Below are 8,725 nucleotides of genomic sequence, written 5' to 3' on the forward strand. Positions count from 1 at the left end.
CAACAAATGACTCAATTTCGTTCCTTTTTATGGCTGAGTAATATTCCATTGTATATATGTACCACAACTTCTTTATCCATTCGTCTGTTGACGGGCATTTAGGTTGCTTCCATGACCTGGCTATTGTAAATAGTGCTGCAATGAACATTGGGGTGCATGTGTCTTTTTGAATTATGCTTTTCTCCAGGTATATGCCCAGTAGTGGGATTGCTGGGTCATATAGTAATTCTATTTTTAGTTTTTTAAGGAACCTCCATATTGTTCTCCATAGTGGCTGTATCAATTTACATTCCCACCAACAGTGCAAGAGGTTTCCCTTTTCTCCACACCCTCTCCAGCATTTGTTGTTTGTAGATTTTCTGATGATGCCCATTCTAACAGGAGTGAGGTGATACCTCATTGTAGTTTTGATTTGCATTTCTCTAATAATTAGTGATGTTGAGCATCTTTTCATGTGCTTCGTGTCCGTCTGTATGTCTTCTTTGGAGAAATGTCTATTTAGGTCTTCTGCCCATTTTTGGATTGGGGTGTTTATTTCTTTGATATTGAGCTGAATGAGCTGTTTATATATTTTGGAGATTAATCCTTTGTCCGTTGATTCATTTGCAAATATTTTCTCCCATTCTGAGGGTTGTCTTTTCATCTTGTTTATGGTTTCCTTTGCTGTGCAAAAGCTTTGAAGTTTCATTAGGTCCCACTTGTTTATTTTTGTTTTTATTTCCATTACTCTAGGAGGTGGATCAAAAAAGATCTTGCTGTGATTTATGTCAAAGAGTGTTCTTCCTATGTTTTCCTCTAAGAGTTTTATAGTGTCCAGTCTTATATTTAGGTCTCAAATCCATTTTGAGTTTATTTTTGTGTATGGTGTTAGGGAGTATTCTAATTTCATTCTTTTACATGTAGCTGTCCAGTTTTCCCAGCACCACTTATTGAAGAGACTGTCTTTTCTCCATTGTATATCTTTGCCTCCTTTGTCATAGATTAGTTGACCATAGGTGCGTGGGTTAATCTCTGGGCTTTCTATCTTGTTCCATTGATCTATGTTTCTGTTTTTGTGCCTGTACCATATTGTCTTGATTACTGTAGCTTTGTAGTATAGTCTGAAGTCAGGGAGTCTGATTCCTCCCGCTCCATTTTTTTGCCTCAAGACTGCTTTGGCTATTCGGGGTCTTTTGTGTCTCCATACAAATTTTAAGATGATTTGTTCTAGCTCCGTAAAAAATGCCATTGGTAATTTGATAGGGATTGCATTGAATCTGTAGATTGCTTTGGGTAGTATAGTCATTTTCACAATGTTGATTCTTCCAATCCAAGAACATGGTATATATCTCCATCTGTTGGTATCATCTTTAATTTCTTTCATCAGTGTCTTATAGTTTTCTGCATACAGGTCTTTTGTCTCCCTAGGTAGGTTTATTCCTAGGTATTTTATTCTTTTTGTTGCAATGGTAAATGGGAGTGTTTCCATAATTTCTCTTTCAGATTTTTTATCATTAGTGTATAGGAATGCAAGAGATTTCTGTGCATTAATTTTGTATCCTGCAACTTTACCATATTCATTAATTAGCTCTAGCAGTTTTCTGGTGGCAGTTTTAGGATTCTCTATGTATAGTATCATGTCATCCGCAAACAGTGACAGTTTTACTTCTTCGTTTCCAATTTGTATTCCTTGTATTTCTTTTTCTTCTCTGATTGCCATGCCTAGGACCTCCAGAACTATGTTGAATAATAGTGGTGAGAGTGGACATCCTTGTCTCGTTCCTGATCTTAGAGGAAATACTTTCAGTTTCTCACCATTGAGAATGATGTTTGCTGTGGGTTTGTCATATATGGCCTTTATTATGTTGAGGTAGGTTCCCTCTGTGCCCACTTTCTGGAGAGTTTTTATCAGAAATGGGTGTTGAATTTTGTCAAAAGCTTTTTCTGCATCTATTGAGATGATCATATGGTTTTTATTCTTCAATTTGTTAATATGGTGTATCACATTGATTGATTTGCGTATATTGAAGAATCCTTGCATCCCTGGGATAAATCCCACTTGATCGTGGTGTATGATCCTTTTAATGTGTTGTTGGATTCTGTTTGCTAGTATTTTGTTGAGGATTTTTGCATCTATATTCATCAGTGATATTGGTCTGTAATTTTCTTTTTTTGTAGTGTCTTTGTCTGGTTTTGGTATCAGGGTGATGGTGGCCTCATAGAATGAGTTTGGGAGTGTTCTTTCCTCTGCAATTTTTTGGAAGAGTTTGAGAAGGATGGGTGTTAGCTCTTCTCTAAATGTTTGATAGAATTCACCTGTGAAGCCATCTGGTCCTGGACTTTTGTTTGTTGGAAGATTTTTAATCACAGTTTCAATTTTATTACTTGTGATTGGTCTGTTCATATTTTCTGTTTCTTCCTGATTCAGTCCTGGAAGGTTATACCTTTCTAAGAATTTGTCCATTTCTTCCAAGTTGTCCATTTTATTGGCATAAAGTTGCTTGTAGTAGTCTCTTAGGATACTTTGTATTTCTGCAGTGTCTGTTGTAACTTCTCCTTTTTCATTTCTGATTTTCTTGATTTGAGTCCTCTCCCTCTTTTTCTTGATGAGTCTGGCTAATGGCTTTTCAATTTTGTTTATTTTCTCAAAGAACCAACTTTTAGTTTTATTGACCTTTGCTATTGTTTTCTTTGTTTCTATTTCATTTATTTCTGCTCTGATCTTTATGATTTCTTTCCTTCTGCTAACTTTGGGTTTTGTTTGTTCTTCTCTCTAGTTTCTTTAGGTGTAAGGTTAGATTGTTTACTTGAGATTTTTCTTGTTTCTTTAGGTAGGCTTGTATAGCTATAAACTTCCCTCTTAAAACCGCTTTTGCTGCATCCCATAGGTTTTGGGTCGTCGTGTTTTCATTGTCATTTGTCTCTAGGTATTTTTTTATTTCCTCTTTGATTTCTTCAGTGATCTCTTGGTTATTTAGTAACGTATTGTTTAGCCTCCATGTGTTTGTCTTTTTTACGTTTTTTTCCCTGTAATTCATTTCTAATCTCATTGCATTGTGGTCAGAAAAGATGCTTGATATGATTTCAATTTTCTTAAATTTACTGAGGCTTGATTTGTGACCCAAGATGTGATCTATCCTGGAGAATGTTTCGTGCGCACTTGAGAAGAACGTGTAATCTGCTGTTTTTGGATGGAATGTCCTATATATATCAATTAAATCTATCTGGTCTATTGTGTCATTTAAAGCTTCTGTTTCCTTATTTATTTTCATTTTGGATGATCTGTCCATTGGTGTAAGTGAGGTGTTAAAGTCCCCCACTATTATTGTGTTACTGTCGATTTCCTCTTTTATAGCTGTTAGCAGTTGCCTTATGTATTGAGGTGCTCCTATGTTGGGTGCATATATATTTATAATTGTTATATCTTCTTCTTGGATTGATCCCTGGATCATTATGTAGTGTCCTTCCTTGTCTCTTGTAACATTCTTTATTTTAAAGTCTATTTTATCTGATAATGAGTATAGCTACTCCAGCTTTCTTTTGATTTCCATTTGCATGGAATATTTTTTTCCATCCCCTCACTTTCAGTCTGTATGTGTCCCTAGGTCTAAAGTGGGTCTCTTGTAGACAGCATATATATGGGTCTTGTTTTTGTATCCATTCAGCCAGTCTATGTCTTTTGGTTGGGGCATTTAATCCATTCACGTTTAAGGTAATTATCGATATGTATGTTCCTATGACCATTTTCTTAATTGTTTTGGGTTTGTTTTTGTAGGTCCTTTTCTTCTCTTGTGTTTCCCACTTAGAGAAGTTCCTTTAGCATTTGTTGTAGAGCTGGTTTGGTGGTGCTGAATTCTCTTAGCTTTTGCTTGTCTGTAAAGCTTTTGATTTCTCCATCAAATCTAAATGAGATCCTTGCTGGGTAGAGTAATCTTGGTTGTAGGTTCTTCTCTTTCATCACTTTAAGTATATCATGCCACTCCCTTCTGGCTTGCAGAGTTTCTGCTGAGAAATCAGCTGTTAACCTTATGGGAGTTCCCTTGTATGTTATTTGTCATTTTTCCCTTGCTGCTTTCAATAATTTTTCTTTGTCTTTAATTTTTGCCACTTTGATTACTATGTGTCTCGGCGTGTTTCTCCTTGGGTTTATTCTGTATGGGACTTTCTGCGCTTCCTGGACTTGGGTGGCTATTTCCTTTCCCATGTTAGGGAAGTTTTGGATGATAATCCCTTCAAATATTTTCTCTGGTCCTTTCTCTCTCTCTTCTCCTTCTGGGACCCCTATAATGCGAATGTTGTTGCGTTTAATGTTGTCCCAGAGGTCTCTTAGGCTGTCTTCATTTCTTTTCATTCTTTTTTCTTTAGTCTGTTCCGCAGCAGTGAATTCCACCATTCTGTCTTCCAGGTCACTTTTCCGTTCTTCTGCCTCAGTTATTCTGCTATTGATTCCTTCTAGTGTAGTTTTCATTTCAGTTATTGTATTGGTCATCTCTGTTTGTTTGTTCTTTAATTCTTCTAGGTCTTTGTTAATCATTTCTTGCATCTTCTCAATCTTTGCCTCCATTCTTATTCTGAGGTCCTGGGTCATCTTCACTATCATTATTCTGAATTCTTTTTCTGGAAGGTTGCCTATCTCCACTTCATTTAGTTGTTTTTCTGGGGTTTTTTCTTGTTCCTTCATCTGGTACATAGCCCTCTGCCTTTTCATCTTCTCTATCTTTCTGTAACTGTGGTTTTTGGTCCACAGGCTGCAGGATTGTAGTTTTTCTTGCTTCTGCTGTCTGCCCTCTGGTGGTTGAGGCTATCTAAGAGGCTTGATGGGAGGCTCTGGTGGTGGGTAGAGCTGACTGTTGCTGTGGGGGTCAGAGCTCAGTAAAACCTTAATCCACTTGACTGTTGATGGGTGGGGCTGGGTTCCCTCCCTGTTGCTGTGGCGGTCAGAGCTCAGTAAAACCTTAATCCACTTGACTGTTGATGGGTGGGGCTGGGTTCCCTCCCTGTTGGTTGTTTTGCCTGAGGCAACCCAACACTGGAGCCTACCCGTGCTCTTTGGTGGGGTTAATGGCAGACTCTGGGAGGGCTCACGCCAAGGAGAACTTCCCAGAACCTCTGCTGCCAGTGTCCTTATCCCCACGGTGAAACAGAGCCACCACTCGCCTCTGCAGGAGACCCCCCAATACCAGCAGGTAGGTCTGGTTCAGTCTCCCCCAGGGTCACTGCTCCTTCCCCTGGGTCCCGATGCACATATTACTTTGTGTGTGCCCTCCAAGAGTGGGGTCTCTGCTTCCCCCAGTCCTGTCAAAGTCCTGCAATCAATTCCCACTAGGCTTCAAAGTCTGATTCTCTAGGAATTCCTCCTCCCGTTGCTGGACCCCCAGGTTGGGAAGCCTGACGTGGGGCTCAGAACCTTCACTCCAGTGGGTGGACTTCTGTGGTATAAGTGTTCGCCAGTCTGTGAGTCACCCACCCAGCAGTTATGGTATTTGATTTTACTCTGATTGCGCCCCTCCTACCGTCTCACTGTGGTTTCTCCTCTGTCCTTGGACGTGGGGTATCCTCCTTGGTGAAGTCCAGGGTCTTCCTGTCAATGATTGTCCAGCAGCCAGTTGTGATTCTGGTGCTCTCGCAAGAGGGAGTGAGAGCACGTCCTTCTACTCCGCCATCTTGGTTAATCCTCCCCTTGTATTTTTTAAATCATCTCTAGGTTACTTATAACACCTAGTGCTATGTAAATAGTTGTTGGTGCATGGAAAATTCAGGTTTTGCTTTTTGGAACTTTCTGGAAAAAAAATTTTTTTTTTGATCTATGATTGGTTGAATCCGTGGATGCAAAACCCACAGAGATGGAGGGCTGACTGTGGATATGGCCCTTGTCTCCAGTTCCTGGCACAGAGCTCCTAAAACCCTTGGCATTTCCTGAGTGCTCGGTGTGTCTTTCGTTATTCATAAAGAGCCCCTTAGATCACACCTGACTTTTGCTAATAAGGTAACTTAGGGTGGGGTCCCTGGATAGACTGAGGATGGGGACTGTCACTAGAAAGACCAAGTAATTAGAGAGTTGGGACTTCCAGCCCCACCCACACCCACCAGGAAGGGTAGGAGGGGCTGGAGTTTACGCTCTATAAAACCTCTTGATTTGAGAGATGTGATGAGCTTCTGGGTTGGTGAACACATCAAAGTACTCAGAGGGTGACACCCAGAGACCTCCGCACCCTCCACCCCCATACCTTGTCCTGTACATCTCTTCCTTCTGGCGTTCCTGAGTTTCATCCTTTCTAATAAACTTAGTAAACCTAAGTAAAGTGTATCCCTGAGTTCTGTGAGCCACTCTAGCAAATTATGGAACCTGAGGAGGGATCGTGGGAACTCCTGACCTATAGCTGGTTGGTCAGAAGTACAGGTGGCCTGGGACTTGTGACAGGTGTCTGAAGTGGGGCTTTGTAGGACTGAGCCCTTAGATCTGCGGAATCTGACACTAACTCCAGGTGGTTAGTGTTAGACCTGAATTCAACTGTAGGCCACTCAGTTGGTGTCCAGAGAGTTGGAGAAATCATTGTTAGGGTGGAAAAAACCTTTGTTATCAGAGTGTTCTGAGTAAAAATAGCCCAGAGCCACCCTGACCCACGAAGGCCAAGAGGAGTTGACCCTGCCCTTGAGGTAGAATATGAGGTAAGACCTGAGGGCAGGGAGGGTCCTTCTGGGGCCCCTCAGGGTCTGACAGCCCCGTCACTGAGGTCCACAGGGCCAGAGACTCCTTTTCCTTCATCAGCTGTGAATCTAACAAAGGATGTTCAAGACTTCGCACTGAAAACTACAAAACATTATTGAAAAAAATTAAAGGAGACCTAAGTAATGGAGGGTTATGCAAAGGTCACAGAAAGGATACTTCAATATTGTAAAAATGTTGATCATTCAAAATTGGTTTATAGATTTAAAGTTATCCCAATCAAAATGTCAGGATTTTTTTTAAACTGGCAAACTGATTATAAAAATTCATTGGGAGATGAACAAGCTCAAGAAGAGCCAAAATAGTATTTAAGGAAAAGAACAAAGCAAAAGGATCAACATCACCAGATATCAAGACTTGCTATATAACTCCACCTCTGTGTATCTACCCCAAAGAATCAAAAGTAGAGATTCAAGCAGATATTTGTATGTTCACGTTCATAGCAGTATTACTGACAATAGCCAAAAGATGGAAGCAACCCAGTGTCCATCAATGGATAAATGGATAAACAAAATGTGGTCTATACATACGATATTATTCAGCCTTGCAAAGGAAGGAAATTCCGACACCTGCTACAACATAAAGCAGCCTTAAGGACATTATGCTAAGTGAAATAAGCCAGACACAAAAGGACAAACATTGTATGATTCCACTTATGTGAGGTGTTTAGCATAGTCAAATTAATAGAGATAAAAAGTAGAATAGAAGTTTCCAGGAACTGGGAACAAGGGAAAACAAGGAGCTGTTGTTTAATGGGTATAGAGTATCAGTTTCAGAAGATGAAAAAAGCTCTGGAGATCTGTTAATGAATTAAATGCTCCAACCAAAAGACACAGACTAGCTGAATGGATACAAGAACAAGACCCATATATAAGATGTCTACAACAGACCCACTTCAGACCTAGGGACACATACAGACTGAAAGTGAGGGGATGGAAAAAGATATCCCATGCAAATGGAAGTCAAAAGAAAGCTGGAGTAGCAATACTCATATCAGATAAAATAGACTTTAAGATAAAGAATGTTACAACAGAAAGGAAGGACACTACATAACGATCAAGGGATCAATCCAAGAAGATGTAACAATTATAAATATATATGCCCCCAACATAGGAGCACCTCAATACATAAGGCAAATGCTAACAGCTATAAAAGAGGAAATCGACAGTAACAAAATAATAAAGGGGTACTTCAACACCACACTTACACCAATGGATAGATCATCGAGACAGAAAATAAATAAGGAAACACAAGCTTCAAATGACACAACAGACCAGATAGATTTAATTGATATTTATAGGACATTCCATCCAAAAACAGCAGATTACACTTTCTTCTCAAGTGCACAGGGAATATTCTCCAGAATGGATCATATCTTGGGTCACAAATCAAGCCTTGGTAAATTTAAGAAAACTGAAATCGTTTCAAGCACCTTTTCCAACCACAACACTATGAGATTAGAAATCAACTACAGGGGATAAAATATATAAAACACAAACACATGGAGGCTAAACAATACGTTACTAAATGACTAAGAGATCACTGAAGAAATCAAAGAGGAACTCAGAAAATACCTAGAGACAAATGACAACAAAAATACGATGAACCAAAACCTATGGGATGCAGCAAAAGCAGTTCTAAGAGGGAAGTTTATAGCAATACAATCCTACCTCAAGAAACAAGAAAAATCTCAAATAAACAATCTAACCTTACACCTAAAGGAACTAGAGAAAGAAGAACAAACAAAACCCAAAGTTAGTAGAAGGAAAGAAATCATAAAGATCAGAGCAGAAATAAATGAATAGAAACAAACAAAACAATAGCAAACAGCAAGAAAACCAAACGCTGGTTCTTTGAGAAGATAAACAAAATTGATAAACCTCTAGCCAGACTCATCAAGAAAAAGAGGGAGAGGACTCAAATCAATAATATTAGAAACGACAAAGGACAAGTTACAATGGACACTGCAGAAATACAAAGCATCATAAGAGACTACTAAAAGCTACTCTATGCCAATAA

This window comes from Balaenoptera acutorostrata, chromosome 13 (assembly GCF_949987535.1).
Source record: "Balaenoptera acutorostrata chromosome 13, mBalAcu1.1, whole genome shotgun sequence".
Classification (NCBI taxonomy): domain Eukaryota; kingdom Metazoa; phylum Chordata; class Mammalia; order Artiodactyla; family Balaenopteridae; genus Balaenoptera; species Balaenoptera acutorostrata.